General features: G+C 40.8%; 1 pseudogene; it reads right to left on the bottom strand.

The window, feature by feature from the left end:
• Positions 1 to 658: 658 nt before the first annotated feature.
• Positions 659 to 5,537, bottom strand: LOC136154724 (nuclear RNA export factor 3-like; annotated as a pseudogene).
• Between the last annotated feature and the right edge of the window lie 14,766 nt (positions 5,538 to 20,303).

Genomic DNA, 20,303 nt, shown 5'->3' with positions numbered 1-20,303 from the left:
ACCTGAAACATATCTGCCTCTTCTATCTGATATCTCCCTCCCTCACCACCAGCCCCAACATTTGGCCTAGGTCCTCACCATGGACTTGATCCCTGGATGGATATGCAGTGAAAGAGCCACACCATTTCATCAATTCTGTGTCATCAGAATATCATAGGTCATTAAGTCTCCAGGAAGCCAGGACGAGGGAGACAGAGGCTGAGATGGTCCCAGCTGGTACACCTCCAGGACCAACCCTTCCCCATGATATCATTCCTGAGTGTCCTTTCCAGACAGACCCTCTACCCTCAGTTGCCCTACAATTACTGCTGTAGCCATAACAGGGCCAAAGCAAAGTTTCTGTAAGTCAAGAGATTGCTGGCAGGCATCATATGGTTTGTTCATGGTCAGCTGTAGAGTTTGGGATGGGGTTCAGTAGGCCTGAGATTGAGGGTGAGTCGGGGGAAGTGGTGCATCTGGTTGTGAGTGCACAGCTTATGTTGAGTCTGCATTATCTTTATCTGTTTCACCTTTTCAGACATCAGTGCATGGACTGTGGTGCATCACAGAGCTCAACAAAGATAAATATTTGTAAAGAACACAAGAGGGACTGGGTAAGCTCCAGGAAATCTGTGCATGGGATCAAGCAAGACCATGCCCCTCCCCTGCCCTTTTGTCCCTAGTCAGCCTTGAGCACGTCCTTGACACACACCCCTTCATTATTCTCATTGAAAATCTTGCTACTGACATTCTTCAATGCACAGGCAATGTTGGCATTCTCAAAAAAGAACTGGGCCTGCATTTTCTCATAGTGAAGCTGTAGGGAGAGTGACAAGAGTAGCAGAATATGTGACCAGAGCCATTTCTCATTTGGGCCTGCCATCTACCCCATTTGCTCTCATCACCTACATGTCCTGTCTTACTTTGAATGCAGTGAAGGGGACACTGCTTTGCTTCTGAATCAAATTCAGCAGCCACGTCTCATTATATTTTATACCAAAGGGAATCTAGGAGTCAAAGAACAAATGGGAAAGAGAATAGATACAAGGGAATCCACGGTCAAGATAAGACCCAACTATGTCTTGATTTAGGACCTTTTTTCAGGCTTTAAATCGTTTTTAAAGATAGGACAATATCTGCTATCATTAACTGTTGTACTAGACATGGACTTTCTATGTAACTTTTCTTTCATTCAAATACTCTTCCTGAACAAATCGATTAATATGTTTCAAATGTACTTCCTTTCAAAAACTTCCAAAAGATCCACATGAAGTAGACCTGGCCTGCCATTCTGATATTGACCCCAGAGACTCAACCTCCTCCCACACACTGCTTGGGCAAAACACATGATTTGATGTTAAGTGCTCCATCTTCCTGGCAGTAGGTTTCCTCTTTTGCTTTTAGTCAACCTCTCCCATGTTCCTCCTTGCAGGCAATCTGTTTCCTTTCTATTGCTTCTCTGAACTCGCCTTACATGATCTAGGAAGATAGCTCCTAGTAAAAACAAGGCAGATTACATCAATGCCCCAGAAAATTTCCTAGCATCTCTACACAAATCCAACATGATTCTCTGTCATCTTCTACATATTAGGTCCATCCATTTAGCCAGGACAATCACCATGATCCTGAACCAGCTCCCCAAGGTCTCATCCTGTTTGTTTCTCTCCATTCTTTTCTCTGGAGGGTTTTCTTTATCTCCATGTTAGTATTGTTAGGTAGTTAGAATAGGGAAGAGTCCAGAATGGCGGTGGCCAAAAGACCTGGAAGGGAACAGCCCGTGAAAATACAACAAAGGAAGGTCCGAGGACCGGAGTGAGAACCTCAGGTAAAACAAACAACACTCCTGGCTGGCCCAATTTACATAAGACAGGCCCAGGGACAGAGAAACATATAAAAAGAGGAGCCAAAGCCCTCTTCTCTCTCTCTCTCTCTCTCTCTCTCTCTCTCTCTCTCTCTCTCTCTCTCTCTCTCCTGTGCAATGGGGCGATCTTCTCTTCATGTCTTTGGATCGACGTGCCCTCATGCCTCAAAGATGGATTTTCCTGTTATTATCTAAATAAAATAGAGCTGTAACACTGAGCTGTAACACTGATTTATTTAAGAGCTATAATACGATCCATTTGAGACCTGAGAGCTATAACACAGTCTGTCCTCCGAGAGCTGTGACCTGCCAAGGGGGCTTTAATGTCCATCACTCCAAATCTTTGTTGTGACGAGACAAAGAACCGAGGAGCATACACTCGCCTGACAGTATTAATTGGTCTTGTTTCTGAAAACTACGTCTCTGATGATGGGGTGGAATGGCATACAGAGCACTGTGGGGAAGTGGAGAGAAGAAAGTGCTCCAGGTAGGCTTGGAAAGTCTCTACATTTTCCCACATGATACCAGAGTTACAATGATGATTGCTCAAACATTAAACTCATCCCATCATTCCTCAATCTTCCTGGTTATACAGAAGATTGACAGGTTGAACTACAAGGTTTTGGTTTTCACTGGTTGGTACATGTCAGCCATGCCATGGTCACTTACTCTCTAGCTTGGATGTCCATATGAGCATCACTTTCTTCTGAATCTGTATCTTGCTGCTGCTAGAAATTGACCTGTTCAGACAAATAGGTGTCCTGCCTTTGGTGAATACCTCAGCTGCATGCTTTTTTTTGTAAAGAGTTCACTTTATCAGTGTGATCTAAAATTGATGACAACAGATCAATGGACACACTACCAGAAGTCCTCAATAAATATCATGACTAATGAGGAATTATGACTGAGTTTGTAATGTATACAGAAATGTATCACAGTGCTAAAAAAAAAAAAAAAAAAGCCTGAGAGACTTCACTGTGGCTCCAATTTTTGGGAAATGAGACATAGGGGGAAGTCACAGCCAAAAAGAAAACAGCCATTAAGGAATAGTCTGGATATAGAGTATAGTTTGTGATGTTGGATCCTGTTCTACTAGGTTCAGTCTAGGTGACCTGGGACAAGTGACTTTTCACCCTGAAGTCTTATTTCTCTGCTCTACTCTGGGAGGACAATGAAACATACCCTTAAAACTAGTATGGCGTGATGGTTCATGCTTTCTGCCTCTCTGAAAGAATTAGAGAAATGAAAGATAAGTATGATGAAAAGCTCCATAATGGAGTCTGGAGAGATATAATATGGAGAATACCAAAGGAGTGGTGTACAGAATTATAGATGATGCAAGGAGTATACCTAACACATGGTTAATGTGAGTGCCAGACAGAAGGAGAGGAAAGGCTGGGGAAATTGTAGTTGATGAGAACTTGGTTGAAAAGTTTCCAAAAGTAGCAAAATATCAACACAAGAAAACATCTATTTCTGTTTTATTGACTATGCCAAAGCTTTTGACTGTGTGAATCAGAGCAAACTGCTCTGAACTGGAAAATTCTTAAAGTGATGGGAATACCAGACCATCTGACCTGCCTCCTGAGAAATCTGTATTCAGGTCAAGAAACAACAGTTAGAACTGGATATGGAACAACAGACTGGTTCCAAATCAGGAAAGGAATATATCAAGGCTATATATTGTCACCCTGCTTATTTAACTTGTATGCAGAGTACATCAGGAGAAATGCTGGACTGGATGAAGCACAAACTGGAATCAAAATTACCAGGAGAAATATCAATAACCTCACATATGTGTATGACACCACCCTTATTGCAGAAAGCAAAGAAGAACTAAAGAGCCTCTTGATGAAAGTGAAAGAGGAGAGTGAAAAAATTGGCTTAAAACTCCACACTCAGGGGCGGTCCTAAGATGGCGGAGAAATAGGACAGGGAGACCATTTTCTCCCCCACAAATTCATCAAAAGAACATTTTAATGCTGAGCAAATTCCACAGAACAACTTTTGAATGCTGTTCAGAAGGACATCAGGCACCCAGAAAGGCAGCCCATTGTCTTTGAAAGGAGGTAGGACAAAATATAAAAGATAAAAAGAGGTAGGGATGGAGATCCGTCCTGGGAAGGGAGTCTTAAAAGAGAAGTTTCCAAACACCAGGAAACGCTCTCACCGGCGGGTCTGTGGGGAATCTTGGAATCTTAGAGGGCAACCAAACAGGGAGGGGAAATAAATAAATAAATAATTAAAACCCACAGATTACGTGCCTAATGGCAACTCCCAGTGCTCCCAGCCGCCACCAGCATGCTGGGGCTGAACAGGGAGGCATGCGCTGCATCACTTGGGGTAAGGACTGGGTCAGAATGCCCTGAGGGCAATCTGAGGGAACTAACGTGAGATAGCAACCCAAACTGTGGGATAGCCAGAAAGAGAGAGAGAAAAAAAGAGAGAGAGAACTATCCAGCGAAAAGCCCTAACCTGAGGCACTTCCAGGCCGGCTCACAGAACAAAGGACTGAGCAAATACCAGAGGAGAGCTAGCAGGCTGTGGACCAGCCCATCCCCCGCTGGAGACAAGTAGGTGGGGGGGTGGGTGGAGCCAGAGTCAGAAAGGGGCAATCGCGGCCCCAGAGAGGCATCCTCTACCAAACTGCAAACAGGCTCTGTTGCTAACCAAGACTTCCTGGCATTCTGGACGGTTGACATCCGCTGGGAGGGTTGCAGCCAGAGATCAGCTCCCCAGAAGAGAGACACACAGCACACCTGAAAAGCATGCCCGTTGTACACCCAGAAAACCGGGTTACTGGGACCGGGGAGGTGATAAGACGCACTGCCCACCTGGGGGTGACTGTGCTCGCCAAGCACCTGGTCACCTGAGCTGCTCGGACCTGAGAAGGGCAAAAAACACAGGCCCAACTGAGTCTGCGCCTTTGGGGAGTACTCAAGAACGTGAACCTGAACGGCTTAAATCTGGAAAGTGCACGCAACCCAGGGCCGCCTTAGACAGTTCCTGGCAGAGCAACCTAGAGCCTGAGAAGTGTACACCATGAAAGCACACACGCGGTGAGTGGGGGCATACCCAGTGCGACTGAAACACTGTGAGCACTCCCCACACATGCCAGTAATATTTGTTTCCAGTGTTCCTCCATCCCCACAGCACGACTGAACAAGTGAGCCTAAATAAGTGACCATCTTTGCCCCATTGTGTCAGGGTGGAAAATAGACACTGAAGAGACGAGCAAACAGAAGAAACTAAAATACAGGGAACTGCTTTGGAAGTGACAGGTGCAACAGATTAAAACCTTGTAGTTAGCACTGAATACATTTGAACGGGCCTATAGATCATGAGAAGTATAAGCCGAATCAAGGAACTTACTGAAACTGAACTGACCCCATACTCTCCACAACAGCTTCAGAGAAATTCCTAGATATATTTTTACTATTATCATTTTTAAATTAAATTTTTTTATTTTTAAATCCTCTGTTACTCTTTTAATTTTCATTTTTATAATCGACTACTACCTTGCCAAAAAAGGGCCCTATTTTTAAAGCAAACTTCATATATATATTTTATAATGTTTGTGAGGTTTTTTTATTATTATATTTTTGCGAGTCTAACTTCTACTATAGATTTTTAGTCTCTGCTTTGTGGTATTTGTTATCAATTTTGTACCTTTAAGAACCCAATCTTCAATGCCCATTTTTATTTGGGAGTGTGATTACTGGCGTGATTGTTCTCTTCCCCTTTTGACTCTCCTTTTTCTCCACCAGGTCGCCTCTATCTCCTCCCTCCCCTTTCTCTTCTCTACCCAAATCTGTGAATCTCTTTGTGTGTTCCGGGCTTTGGAGAACACTAAGGGAACTGATTACTGGCTGGATCTGTCTCTCTTCTTTGGATTCCCCTTTTCTCCTCCTGGCCACCTCTGTCTCCTTCCTGCCTCTTCTCTTCTCTGTGTAACTCCGTGAACATCTCTGAATGTTCCAGACTGTGGAGAGCACATAGGGAATTGATTATTGGCTAGCTTGCTTTCTCCCCTTTCGATTCCCCCTCTTCTTCTCCCCATCACCTCTATCTCCCTCCTCCCTCTACTCTTCTCCATGTAACTCTGTGAACCTCTCCAGGTGTCCCTCACTGTGAAGAAACTTTTCATCATTAACCTAGATATTTTATCATCAGTCCTGTATAGATGGAGAACTCTTGAGGCTACTGTAAGAAGAAGACTGAAATCCAGAGGCAGGAGGCTGAGTTCAAAACCTGAGAACACCAGAGAACTCCTGACTCCAGGGAATATTAATTGATAAGAGATCATACAAAAGCCTCCATACCTACACTGAAACCAAGCACCACCCAAGAGCCTACAAGTTCCAAAACAAAACATGCCATACAAATTCTCCAGCAACACAGGAACTGTGTTTCAACATACAGGCTGCCCAAAGTCACACCAAACCCATATACATCTCAAAACTCACTACTGGACACTTCATTGCACTCCAGAGAGAAGAAATTCAGCTCCACCCACCAGAACACTGACACAAGCCTCCCTAACCAGGAAACCTTGACAAGCCTCTTCTCCAATCCTACCCACAGTGAGGAACCTCCACAATAAAGAGGAATCACAAACTGCCAGAATATGGAAAGGCCACCCCAAACACATCAATCTAAACAAAATGAAAAGGTAGAGAAATACTCAGCAGGTAAAGAAACAGGATAAATGTCCACCAAACCAAACCAAAGAGGAAGAGATAGGGAATCTACTTGAAAAAGAATTCAGAATCATGATAGTTAAAATGATCCGAAATCTTGAAAACAAAATGGAGTTACAGATAAATAGCCTGGAGACAAGGATTGAGAAGACGCAAGAAATGTTTAACAAGGACCTAGAAGAAACTTTTAAAAAGTCGATATATAATGAATAATGCAATAAAAGAAATCAAAAACACTCTGGAGGCGACCAACAGTAGAATAACGGAGGCAGAAGATAGGATAAGTGAGGTAGAAGATAGAATGGTAGAAATAAATGAAGCAGAGAGGAAAAAAGAAAAAAAGAATTAAAAGAAATCAGGCCAACCTCAGAGACCTCTGGGACAATGTGAAATGCCCCGACATTCAAAGCATAGAAGTCCAAGAAGAAGAAGACATAAAGAAAGGCCATGAGAAAATACTTGAAGAGATAATAGTTGAAAGCTTCCCTAAAATGGGGAAGGAAATAGTCACCCAAGTCCAAGAAACACAGAGGGTCCCAAACAGGATCAACCCAAGGCAAAACACCCCAAGACACATATTAATCAAATTAACAAAGAGCAAACACAAAGAACAAATATTAAAAGCAGCAAGGGAAAAACAACGACACACAAAGGGATTCCCATAAGGACAACAGCTGATCTTTCAATAGAAACTCGTTAGGCCAGAAGGGAATGGCAGGACATACTAAGTGATGAAAGAGAAAAACCTACAACCCAGATTACTGTACCCAGCAAGGATCTCATTCAAATATGAAGGAGAAATCAAAAGCTTTACAGACAAGCAAAAGCTGAGAGAATTCAGCACCACCAAACTAGCTCTCCAACAAATGCTAAAGGATCTTCTCTAGACAGGAAACAGAAAGGGTGTATAAACTCGAACCCAAAACAATAAAGTAAACGGAAATGGGATCATATTTATCAATAATTACCTTAAATGTAAATGGGTTGAATGCCCCAACCAAAAGACAAAGACTGGTTGAATGGATACAACAACAAGACCCCTATATATGTTGTCTACAAGAGACCCACCTCAAAACAAGGGACACATGCAGATTGAAAGTGAAGGGATGGAAAAATATATTCTATGTAAATAGGGACCAAAAGAAATCAGGGGTAGCAATACTCACATCAGATAAAATAGACTTTAAAATAAAGGCTGTGAAAAGAGACAAAGAAGGACATTACATAATGATCAAAGGATCAATCCAAGAAGATATAGCAATTATAAATATATATGCACCCAACACAGGAGCACCGCAATATGTAAGGCAAATGCTAACAAGTATGAAAGCGGAAATTAAAAATAGCACAATAATAGTGGGAGGCTTTAATGCCCACACACACCTATGGATAGATTAACTGAACAGAAAATTAACAAGGAAACACAAACTTTAAATGATACAATAGAACAGTTAGACCTAACTGATATCTATAGAACATTTCACCCCAAAACAATGAATTTCATCTTTTTCTCAGGTGCACATGGAACCTTCTCCAGGATAGATCACATCCTGGGCCATAAATCTGTTGCTACTGCTGCTGCTAAGTTGCTTCAGTCGTGTCCGACTCTGTGCGACCCCATAGACAGCAGCCCACCAGGCTTCCCCGTCCCTGGGATTCTCCAGGCAAGAATACTGGAGTGGATTGCCATTTCCTTATCAATGCATGAAAGTGAAAAGTGAAAGTGAAGTCGCTCAGTTGTGTCCGACTCTTAGCGACCCCATGGACTGCAGCCTACCAGGCTCCTCCATCCACAGGATTTCCCAGGCAAGAGTACTGGAGTGGGTTGCCATTTCCTTCTCCAGGCCATAAATCTAGCCTTGGTAAATTAAAAAAAAATTGAAATCTTTCCAAGCATCTTTTCTGACCACAATGCAGTAAGATTAGATGTCAATTACAGGAGAAAAACTATTAAAAATTCCAACATATGGAGGCTGAACAACACGCTGCTGAATAACCAAAAAAATCACAGAAGAAATAAAAAAAAAAATCAACATATGCATAGAAATGAATGAAAATGAAAACACAACAACCCAAAACCTATGAGACAGTGTAAAAACAGTGCTAAGGAGAAGGTTCATAGCAATACAGGCTTGCCTCAAGAAACAAGAAAAAAGTCAAATAAATAACCTAACTCTACACCTAAAGCAATGAGAAAAGGAAGAGATGAAGAATCCCAGGGTTAGTAGAAGGAAAGAAATCTTAAAAATTAGGGCAGAAATAAATACAAAAGAAACAAAAGAGACCATAGCAAAAATCAACAAAGCTAAAAGCTGGTTCTTTGAGAAGATAAATAAAATTGAGAAACCATTAGCCAGACTCATCAAGAAATGAAAGGAGAAGAATCAAATCAACAAAATTAGAAATGAAAATGGAGAAATCACAACAGACAACACAGAAATACAAAGGATCATAAGAGACTATTATCAGCAACTAGACTACTATCAGCAACTTAGAAGAAATGGACAAATTCTTAGAAAGGTACAACTTTCCAAAACTGAACCAGGAAGAAATAGAAAATCTTAACAGATCCATCACAAGCACTGAAATCGAAACTGTAATCAGAAATCTTCCAGCAAACAAAAGCCCAGGACCAGAAGGCTTCACAGCTGAATTCTACCAAAAATTTAGAGAAGAGCTAACACCTATCCTACTCAAACTCTTCCAGAAAATTGCAGAGGAAGGTAAACTTCCAAACTCATTCTATGAGACCACCATCACCCTAATACCAAACCCAGACAAAGAGGCCACAAAAAAAGAAAACTACAGGACAATATCACTGATGAAAATAGATGCAAACATTCGTATCAAAATTCTAGCAAACATAATTCAATAACATATTAAAAAGATCATACATCATGACCAAGTGGGCTTTATCCCAGGGATGCAAGGATTCTTCAATATCTGCAAATCAATTGATGTAATATACCACATTAACAAATTGAAAGATAAAAACCATATGGTTATTTCAATAGATGTAGAGAAAGCCTTTGACAAAATTCAACATCCATTTATGATGAAAACCCTCCAGAAAGCAGGAATGAAAGGAACACACCTCAACATAATAAAAGCTATATATGACAAACCCACAGCAAACATTATCCTCAGTGGTGAAAAATTGAAAGCATTTCCCCTAAAGTCAGGAACAAGACAAGGGTGCCCACTCTCACCACTACTATTCAACATAGTTTTGGAAGTTTTGGCCAGATCAATCAGAGCAGAAAAAGAAATAAAAAGAATTCAGTTTGGAAAAGAAGTAAAACTCTCACTGTTTGCAGATGACATGATCCTCTACATAGAAAACCCTACAGACTTCGCCAGAAAATTACTAGTGCTAATCAATGCATATAGTAAAGTTGCAGGATATAAAATTAACACACAGAAATCCCTTGCATTCCTATACACTAACAATGAGAAAACAGAAAGAGAAATTAGGAAACAATTCCATTCACCATTGCAATGAAAAGAATAAAATACTTAGGAGTATATCTACCTAAAGAAACAAAAGACCTATACATAGAAAACTATAAAACACTGATGAAAAAAATCAAAGAGGACACAAATAGATGGAGAAATATACCATGTTCAGGGATTGGAAGAATCAATACAGTGAAAATGAGTATACTATCCAAAGCAATCTATAGATTCAATGCAATCTCTATCAAGCTACCAACGATATTTTTCAGAGAACTAGAACAAATAATTTCACAATTTGTTTGGAAATACAAAACATCTCGAATAGCCAAAGCAATCTTGAGAAAGAAGAGTGGAAATGGAGGAATCAAAATGCCTGACTTCAGACTATACTACAAAGCTACAATCATCAAGACAGTATGGTACTGGCACAAAGACAGAAATACAGATCAATGGAACAAAATAGAAAGCCCAGAGATAAATCCACACACCTATGGACACCTTATCTTTGACAAAGGAGGCAAGAATATACAATGGAGATAAGACAATCTCTTTAAAAAGTGGTGCTGGTTAAACTGGTCAACCACTTGTAAAAGAATGAAACTAGAACACTTTCTAACACCATACACAAAAATAAACCCAAATGGATTAAAGATCTAAATGTAAGATCAGAAATTATAAAACTCCTAAAGGAAAACATAGGCAAAACACTCTCTGACATAAATCACAGCAGGATCCTCTATGATCCACCTCCCACAATAATGGAAATGAAACCAAAAATAAACAAATTAGACCTAAAAATGTTTAAAGTTTTTGCATAACAAAGGAAATTATAAGCAAGACGAAAAGGGTGATTTCAGAATCAGAGACAATAATAGCAAATGAAACAACTGACAAAGAATTAATTTCCAAAATATACAAGCAGCTCATGCAGCTCAATACCAGAAAAATGAACCCAATCAAAAAGTCGGCCAAAGAACTAAACAGACATTTCTCCAAAGAAGACATACAGATGGTTAACAAACACATGTAAAGATGCTCAACATCACTCATTATTAGAGAAATGCAAACCAAATTCACAATGAGGTAAAATCTCCTGCCAGTCAGAATGGCCACCATCAAAAAGTCTACAAATATAAATGCTGGAGAGGGTTGGAGAAAAGGGAACCCTCTTACACTGTTGGTGGGAATGCAAACTGGTACAGCCATGATGGAGAACAGGGTGGAGATTCCTTAAAAAACTGGAAATAGAACTGCCATATGACCCAGCAATCCCACTGCTGGGCACACACACTGAGGAAACCAGAACTGAAAGAGACACGTGCACCCCAATGTTCATCAGAGCACTGTTTACAATAGCTAGGACATGGAAGCAACCTAGATGTCCACTGGCATACGAATGGATAAGAAAGCTGTGGTACATATACACAGTTCAGTTCAGTTCAGTTGCTCAGTCGTGTCCGACTCTTTGCGACCCCATGAATCACAGCACACCAGGCCTCCCTGTCCATCAGCAACTCCTGGAGTTTACCCAAACTCATGTCCATGGAGTCGGTAATGCCATCCAGCCATCTCATCCTCTGTCGTCCCCTTCTCCTCCTGCCCCCAATCCCTCTCAGCATCAGGGTCTTTTCCAGTGAGTCAACTCTTCAAATGAGGTGGCCAAAGTATTGGAGTTTCAGCTTCAGCATCAGTCCTTCCAATGAACACCCAGGACTGATCTCCTTTAGGATGGACTGGACATTGGAATATTATTCAGCTATAAAAAAGAACACATTTGAGTCAGTTCTAATGAGCTGGCTGAAACTGGAGCCTATTATACAGAGTGAAGTATGTCAGAAAGAGAAACACCAATACAGTATATTAATGCATATATATGGAATTTAGAAAGATGGTAATGACAATCTTATATGCAAGGCAAAAAAAGAGACACAGATGTAAAGAACAGACTTTTGGACTATGTGGGAAAAGGCGAGGGTGGGATGATTTGACAGAATAGGATTGAAACATGTGTATTACCGTATGTAAAATAGATGACCAGTGCAAGTTTGATGTGTGAAGCAAGGCATACAAACCCAGTGCTCTGGGACAACCCAGAGGGATAGGATGGGGAGGGAGGAGGGAGGGGGTTCAGGATGGGGGGACGCATGTGCACCCATGGCTGACTCATGTCTATGTATGGCCAAAACCACCACAATATTGTAAAGTAATAATCCTCTAATTAAAATAAATTAATTCATTTTTTAAATGTAGGAACTTTAATTTACTCATAAATTAGGTGAAGATATTGAGAGCTGGAGAAGTAAAAGGATTTGTTCAAAATCTGAGGTCAGAGGTTGATGAGGTCATAAGGGGTTTATGATGCTGACCACCCTCTCTCTTCTCCCCTCATCTCTCCCTGCCCCAACTGCTGATTCAAAGAACATAGATGTCATAGAAAGCTACGATACAGCACACAAAGTCAATGTCTGCTGAACTCTCATCCACTCACCCACATCAACAGGAGAGTGTGCCAATGATACGGTCCAGAAGAGGTGACTGGCCAGTAAAACTACTAGAAAACAGTCTCTTGTGACTCCCCCATCAAACTAGTATAAATTTCTAAATCACCTGTATGTGTTACTACTAAAATCACAAAGAGGACATCATAAATAACAACCTATTACTCTTTCAATATTACCGTGCATGTCCTAAGCTATAAACCAGAGGAATAAGATAGAACAGGCATTTGACAGCTCTAGTTTTCTTCCTGTAATGAAACAAATGAGTTTCCGCTGGATCTTTCCCAATAGAGATTTCAACAAAGGAACAAAGCTTCCTAACTAGAAGGCCCTATAGCAAAGTATGTTTGCTATGGGAAAGTTACACATAGTATAACTTGGGAAGTTACACATAGTCTTCAGGGATTCCAGCACAGAATGAAAAAAGGTCCTTCCTTCAGCAACTGAGGGGACAAACATGATCACCTCAAATTCTTTCCTAGCTCTGGGGTTTGTGAAAATATCAGGATATTTTGATAGTTTTAAAAGGTCTCAGGTTTCTGAAATAACCCTGACTTTGCACAGTCTTATCATTAAGAACCCACCTCCATGGAATCAGTATAAAATCGATTAAAATCTTCAGAAACTCATCTTTATAACTCAAAGGAGTAAATACACACAAAGTAAACCTGGGAGTTCTATTCCATACCTATCAGATGTGTCAAATTAGCTCCAGTAAAATACTGGCCTTTTCTGGACTTTGAGTTTAAAATGAGTTCAGTGCTGTTGGAACGTACAAATAGGTCGATATTTGAATCCCACAGGCAGAACTCCTCTGACCATTACAATGAACAGCTATAGCGACTGAACACACTACTAACAAGACAATAACCTGAGGAAATTCGGTGAGAGACCTGCCTTGAGAGAGGAGCCTACTGTACAGAAGGGGGAAACAAAGCACAACTGAGGCCTGTATTACATACCTATCAGAAGTGTGAAGTTAGTGTCCGCTCTTCGTCTATGCTTGCACTCTGGGTCCACACCAAGGCAATGGATGAGCTATTGATCACACCCTTTGATTATCTTAACTGCACCTGAAAAGAGAGAAAATATGGTTGAATACCTTTGTCACAGATGCAAATTAATTTCCCTCAGTAGGAAGTCAGGAAGAAAAACATAAAAAACAAAACAAAAACACACCAGTCTTCTAGTTCCAAAAAAAAAAAAAAAAAATCCAGCCAGCCACTACCTACCCTGAGGAGAAATAAGCCTAAATGAACAGATGGTCTGGACTTTATACTGCAAAGCCATTGTGTTGTAACCCACTGTGTTGTAACCCATTTAGTCACTTCATAGAGTAATTTGCTGGGACTGAGGTTTGTGGTGAAACATACTGATATACCTGAATCTCACTGAGCTTACTTTTCAGTCTCCCCCACTAGAATGTGAGCCCCATGTGAGCAGGGATTTATGTCTCTTTCATGTCTGTATTTCCAGCATGAGGAAGAGTAGCTGGCCCATAGTAGGTGCTCAGCAAAGGATGAAGGTTACCTTTGGCCACCAGCCCCAGTTCATGCCATTCTCAGAGCTGACCCTGTTAAATGTACAGTGTGTATCTTCCAGAATTTCCTCCCCATATTTACATTCTTACACAGGGATCATTAGAAATAGATACCCTATACTATAATTAAGCAGTCGAATAATTCTATACTATTTAAAAATCACCTGTTTCCTGTCCTAACTGGAGATACAACCAACTACATCTTTGTAATGCAACCAGAATCAACTCTTTCAGGTTGGTATTTTCACCCATATTACTCAATAGCATACTCAAAATGCTATGACTTATCAGTTTTCATTGCATAGTTGCTTTTGGACAGTTTTAGCTCTTTATCATGAACCATTTCAAACAAAAACTATACAACAATATAACAAGAATTCTATGCCAGTTAAGCAGTTTTAACAACCAACATGTCTTCAATTTTTTTCTAACATATTCCAAAGCATATTCCTCGTATTTTACTATACCATGTGTAAACCTAAAGAAGTTATTATCTCCACATACTCTACTGTAACATAAACTATAACAAATAGGACTTTAAAATATATAACCAAAATACTATTACTACATTTAAGAAAAAATACAGTTATTCCCTAATGCCACATGAAGCCATTCATGTCCAATATACCTGTTTGATCTAAATATCTCTCTTAGTGAAGTAAGCCAGAAAGATAAACTCCAATACAGTATACTAATGCATATATATGGAATTTAGAAAGATGGTAATGATAACCCTATATGCAAGACAGAAAAAGAGACACAGATGTACAGAACAGACTTTTGGACTCTATGGGAGGAGGCGAGGGTGGGATGATCTGAGAGAACAGCATCAAAACATGTATATTATCAAGTGTGAAACAGATCACCAGCCCAGGTTGGATGCATGAGACAAGTGCTCGGGGCTGGTGCACTGGGATGACCCTGAGGGATGGGATGGGGAGGGAGGTGGGAGGGGGGTTCAGGATGGGGAACACATGTAAATTCATGGCTGATTCATGTCAATGTATGGCAAAAACCACTACAATATTGTAAAGTAATTAGCCACCAACTAATAAAAATAAATGGAAAAATAAATATCTCTCTTAAATTAGATTTGCTCTTATTAGGATCTGAACAGATAACTTACATAACATTAACTGAAATAGGACTTAGTCCTCTTTTCACCTATAACAGCCCCTGCTCCTCTTTTTTTTTTTTTTTTTGCTATTCTTTAATGAAAAGACTGGATTATTTGTCCCGTAGAATTACTCACATTCTGTATTTATCTATATGCATCCTGTCCTGAACAGGCTCCATTAGAAACAGAACATTCCCTAGTGAGATCTATGAACTTGGTTAGATGCAGGCTCAGTTATTTTAGCCAGAACATTTTAGATGTGATGCTTCGTACCCCTATTGTATCATATCTGAATACCCACATTGTAACTCACACTTTAATGTAAAGGCTGATTAGTGAGTTGTAGTATTCCAACCTTAATTCACCCACATTATAAAATTTTCCATCGACCTTTTACTGAAATTTTATTAAATGTATGTGCTGGCTTACTGTTTAAACTTTTGATATGCTCTTCACATACCATATAATTCACAATATTAAAATATACTGGTTACTGATTTTTAGTATATTCAGAAAATTGTGGATCCATGACCACAATACATTTTAGGATATTTTCAACACCCCCAAAGAAAGTCTATACTTATTATCAATGACTGCCAATTCTCCTGATTGGACTGATAACCCACCTGAATGGTACAAAGATAAGTTCAAGTTGAAAACATCTGAGCTACAAAAGAGGCAGAAATAAATCATTTCTGAACTTGCCTTTATCTGACTAAAGCTAAACTTTGTAAGAGACAGCTGTTACAACCTCACCCACATTGCCAGGAGGTGGGGATGGGGGTGGGATGTATGTATCTGATCAGGGAGGCCTGAACTTGGACATTGGTTTAGTGGTTTAGTTGCTAAGTCCTTCCAACTCTTTGTGACTCCATAGACTGTAGCCTGCCAGGCTCCTCTGCCCATTGGATTCTGTAGGCAAGAATACTGGAGTGGGTTGCCATCTCCTTCTCCAGGGGATTTTCAGACTCAGGTCTTGCACTGCAGGTGGAGTCTTTACCAACTGAGCCACCAGGAAACATTTCAAAAGACTGCATAAATAAGCCTCATCAGATGCTTTCATCCGTTGAAGTTCTAATCCACCAAGCCCCTTGAAAAGTTGGTATATAAACCCCTATCTCTAGCCCTTTAGGGACCCTCTTTCATCTGAAAGTTCCTACATAGTTAATAAACCTTTCTCCTATTAATTTACTGTTAATTAATTTTCAGGCCTCTAGCCAGTTGAACCTAAAATGGTAGAAAAAATTGTTTCTTCCCAACATTCCCTTCTCACCAGCCTCTGACAACCATGAGTTGATGTTTTATCTCTGTAGATTTCCCTGTTCTGGATAGTTTAAGTGAATGAGATCTTACAATGTGTGTTCTTCGGTATCTAGCTTTTCTCATGTATCACATTTCCAAGATTAATCCATATGTCAGCATGTATCACTGCTTTGTTTCATATTATGGTTATATGGTAGGGGTATAGCATAGTTTGCATAAAACCTCAAAAGTCAATGGACATCTGGGCTGTTTCCTCCCTTTTGGCTTTGAATAATGCTTCCATAAACACTCATGAACAACTTTTTTTGAATATTTGATTTCAATTCTCTGGGATATACCTCTAGGAGTGGAAGTGCTGCTCATGTGGTTATGCTAGGTTGAAATATTGGTGGAAGTGCCAAACTACTTTCTAGAGTTTCCCCATCATTCTACATTCTCACCAGCAGTGTATGAGGAGTTCAATTTCTGAATATCCTTATTACACTTCTTATTTTCATTTTTTAAATTAGAGCTGCCCTGGTAGATGTAAAGTGGTATCTCTTGGGATTTTCATGTTGATTTCTCTAGTGACTGTTGATGTTGAACATCTTCTCTTGCACTCAGTGGCCATTTACATGGAGAGAGCAGTGGATCTGCACCATGAGAGCCCCCTATGCGTGAAGCAGGTGACAAAACCATGTAGCCTCTTTGGACCTCGATTTCCAGGCACAATGAGTAGTTGTTGAATCTGTGTTCATGCAGGGAAGGGACACATTAAGAAAAGACTTTGACTTGGATCTCTGTGTGGAGAAACAGCCACTACTAACTAGAGTGAAGGAAGAGAAACTCACGGAGGAATCCAGAGGGGCAGCTGAGATCCAGAGCCCAGAGGCTAGTCAGGTAATTCCACCTGGAGAGGACGTGGACACTCCCTTCCCTTTCCACCCTCAATAAGGTGGGCAAATTGTAGCAGGGCATGAACCTTCTCTTCACTCCTTAGGAGTTGAAGGCTGCAGGGTTTTGTGAAATTTCCTGTGTTGACCTAAAATGCATGGAGGCAACTGCCTGGGCAAAACTAAGCACCTGAGGGTCCTCATTGTCCTTCTCCTTTCTGCCCTGGAAATCCCCACCACCTCTGCCCACAAAAATGGAATGGGGGAGAAAAGGGGCCGAAAGTCAGGTTCTAAGTCAAGATTGGGATTAGCCAGACAGCAGGTTGGTCTTGGGGGCCCTGAGTCTGCGCAGGGCCTGTGTGGGGGAGCAGAATGGGGGCAGGAAATCTTGAGGCATTAGGAGTAGGCAGCAGGCCAGTTGTGCTTCCCTGCAGTGGGTACAGAGCTCATGGGTTTACTTCAATTGTTTCTTTGAAGGCTGGTTACACTGGGGAATAGATCTGGGTAGGGGTGACTTCAGTTCTCCCTTGAAAAACTTCTGCATTTGTGATGATGTTTTTGCTTAAAAAGTAATCAAGCTTGAATTACATTTGTCAATGGAAATAATCAGTTAATAAAAACATCTTCACATTCTTGATCATTTTAACCAACAAAATGCTGCAGGTTACTCATGCTCCTAGAGACAATCTTTATTTGTATCAATCTCCTGCTTTCTAAGCTCCACTAACACCTCTGTAAGGAACAGAGGTGGACATAGAGGTATCCGGTGGACACAAGGCCTGATTTAACATCTGCCATCTCTGAGTGGAGGCATTATCTGTTATCTTCCTTTCTCGTCTGTGCTACACGTGTCTCCTCTGCCTGCCAAGTTACTTCAGGTGTATCTGACTCTTTGTGACACCATGGACTGTAGCCTGCTAGGCTCCTCTGTCCATGGGATTCTTCAGGCAAGAATACTGGAGTGGGTTGCCATTTCCTTCTCCAGGGGATCTTCCGTACCCAGGGATGGAACCCCCATCTCCTGATTTGCAAGTGGATTCTTTACTACTGAGCCACGGGGAAGCCCATGTCTCCTTTATTTGAATGCTATTTCACTAGAGGAGAATATTCTTTTCCTCCACAGGAAAAAATTAGACAAGGCACCCGTCAGGCAGGAGAAACATGTTTGTCACTGTGACTCTTTAGGACCCAGGACATCCCCCCAACCAAGGCGGTGTGGACACCACCTGAGAAAACGCCAGGAAAACCTGCTTAAGAGGCGGTGGCTCCCTAGCAGGCCCATGACAGAGTGGGAGGTGACAGAGGCCAAGGAGTTTCTGCTCATAGGACACTGCCTCTCACCTAAGGTCAGAGTAATTCAAGTAATAATGACCTCAATTATATGAAGGATACAATAAAAGACAAAGAGGGACACAATAAAGGACAGCAATGGTATGGATCTAACAAAAGCAAAAGAGGTGGGAAGAATACACAGTAGAATGATACAAAAAAGATTTTAATGACCTGGATAACAACAATAATGTGATCACTCACCTAAGGTCAGACATTCTGGAGTGTGACGTCATGTGGGCCTTAGGAAGCATCACTATGAACAAAACTAATGAAAGTGATGGAATTCCAGCTGAGCTATTTCAAATCCTAAAAGATGATGCTGTGAAAGTGCTGCACTCAATAGGCCAGCAAATTTGGAAAACTCAGAAGTGGCCACAGGACTGGAAAAGGTCAGTTTTCATTCCATTCCTAATGAAGGGCAATGCCAAAGAATGTTCAAACTACTGCACAATTATACTCATCTCACACGTGAGCAAATTGATGCTCAAAATCCACCATGCTAGGCTTCAACAGTACGTGAACCAAAAACTTCCAGATGTTCAAGATGGATTTAGAAAAAGGTAGAGGAACCAGAGATCAAATTGCCAACGTCTGTTGGATCATAGAAAAGGTAAGAGAATTCAAGAAAAACATTTACTTCTGTTTCACTGACTTTGCTAAAACTTTTGACTGTGTGGATCACAACAAACTGTGGAAAATTCTTAAAGAGATGGGAATACCAGACCTCCTTACCTGCCCCTGAGAAATCTGTATGCAGGTCAATAAGCAATAGAACCAGATGTGGAACAATAAACTGGTTCCAAATTGGGAAAGGAGTACGTCAAGGCTGTATATTGTCACCCCGCTTATTTAACTTATATGCAGAGTACATCATGTGAAATACCTGTACTTGGGATGAATCCCAAGTGGGAATCAAGATTAATCGCCAGGAGAAATATCAATAACCCCAGATATGCAGATGACACCATCCTTATGACAGAAAGCGAAGAGGAACTAAAGAGCCTCTTGATTAAGGTGAAAGAGGAGAGTGAAAAAACTGGCTTAAAATTCCACATTGAAAAAACAAAGATCATGGCATCTGGTCCCATCATTTCATGGCAAGTAGATGGGGAAAAAATGGAAGCAGTGACAAACTTTATTTTCTCGGGCTCCAAAATCATTGTGGACGGTGACTGCATCCATGAAATGAAAAGACACTTGCTCCTTGGAAGAAAAGTTATGACCAACCTAGACAGCATATTAAAAAGCAGAGACAATTACCCCACAATAAAAAAGTAAAAAAAAAAAAAAAAAAAAGCAGAGACATTAGTTTGCCGACAAAGGTCCGTCTAGTCAAAGCTATGGTTTTTCCAGTAGTCATGTAGGGATGTGAGAGTTGGACCATAAAGAAAGCTGACCACAGAAGAATAGATACTTTTGAACTATGGTGTTGGAGAAGACTCTTGAGAGTTCTTAGGACTGCAAGGAGATCAAACCAGTCAATCCTAAAGGAAATCAGTCCTGAATATTCATTGGAAGGAATGATGCTGAAACTGAAGCTCTGATACTTTGGTCACCTGTTGCGACGAAGTGACTCACTGGAAAAGACCCTCATGCTGGGAAAGATTGAAGGCGGGAAGAGAAAGGGACCACAGAGAATGAGATGGTTGGATGGCAACACCGACTCAATGGACTCAAGCTTGAGC

Source organism: Muntiacus reevesi, chromosome X (genome assembly GCF_963930625.1).
Source record: "Muntiacus reevesi chromosome X, mMunRee1.1, whole genome shotgun sequence".
In the NCBI taxonomy this organism is placed as follows: domain Eukaryota; kingdom Metazoa; phylum Chordata; class Mammalia; order Artiodactyla; family Cervidae; genus Muntiacus; species Muntiacus reevesi.
This window is presented reverse-complemented; position numbering and strand designations above follow the sequence as displayed.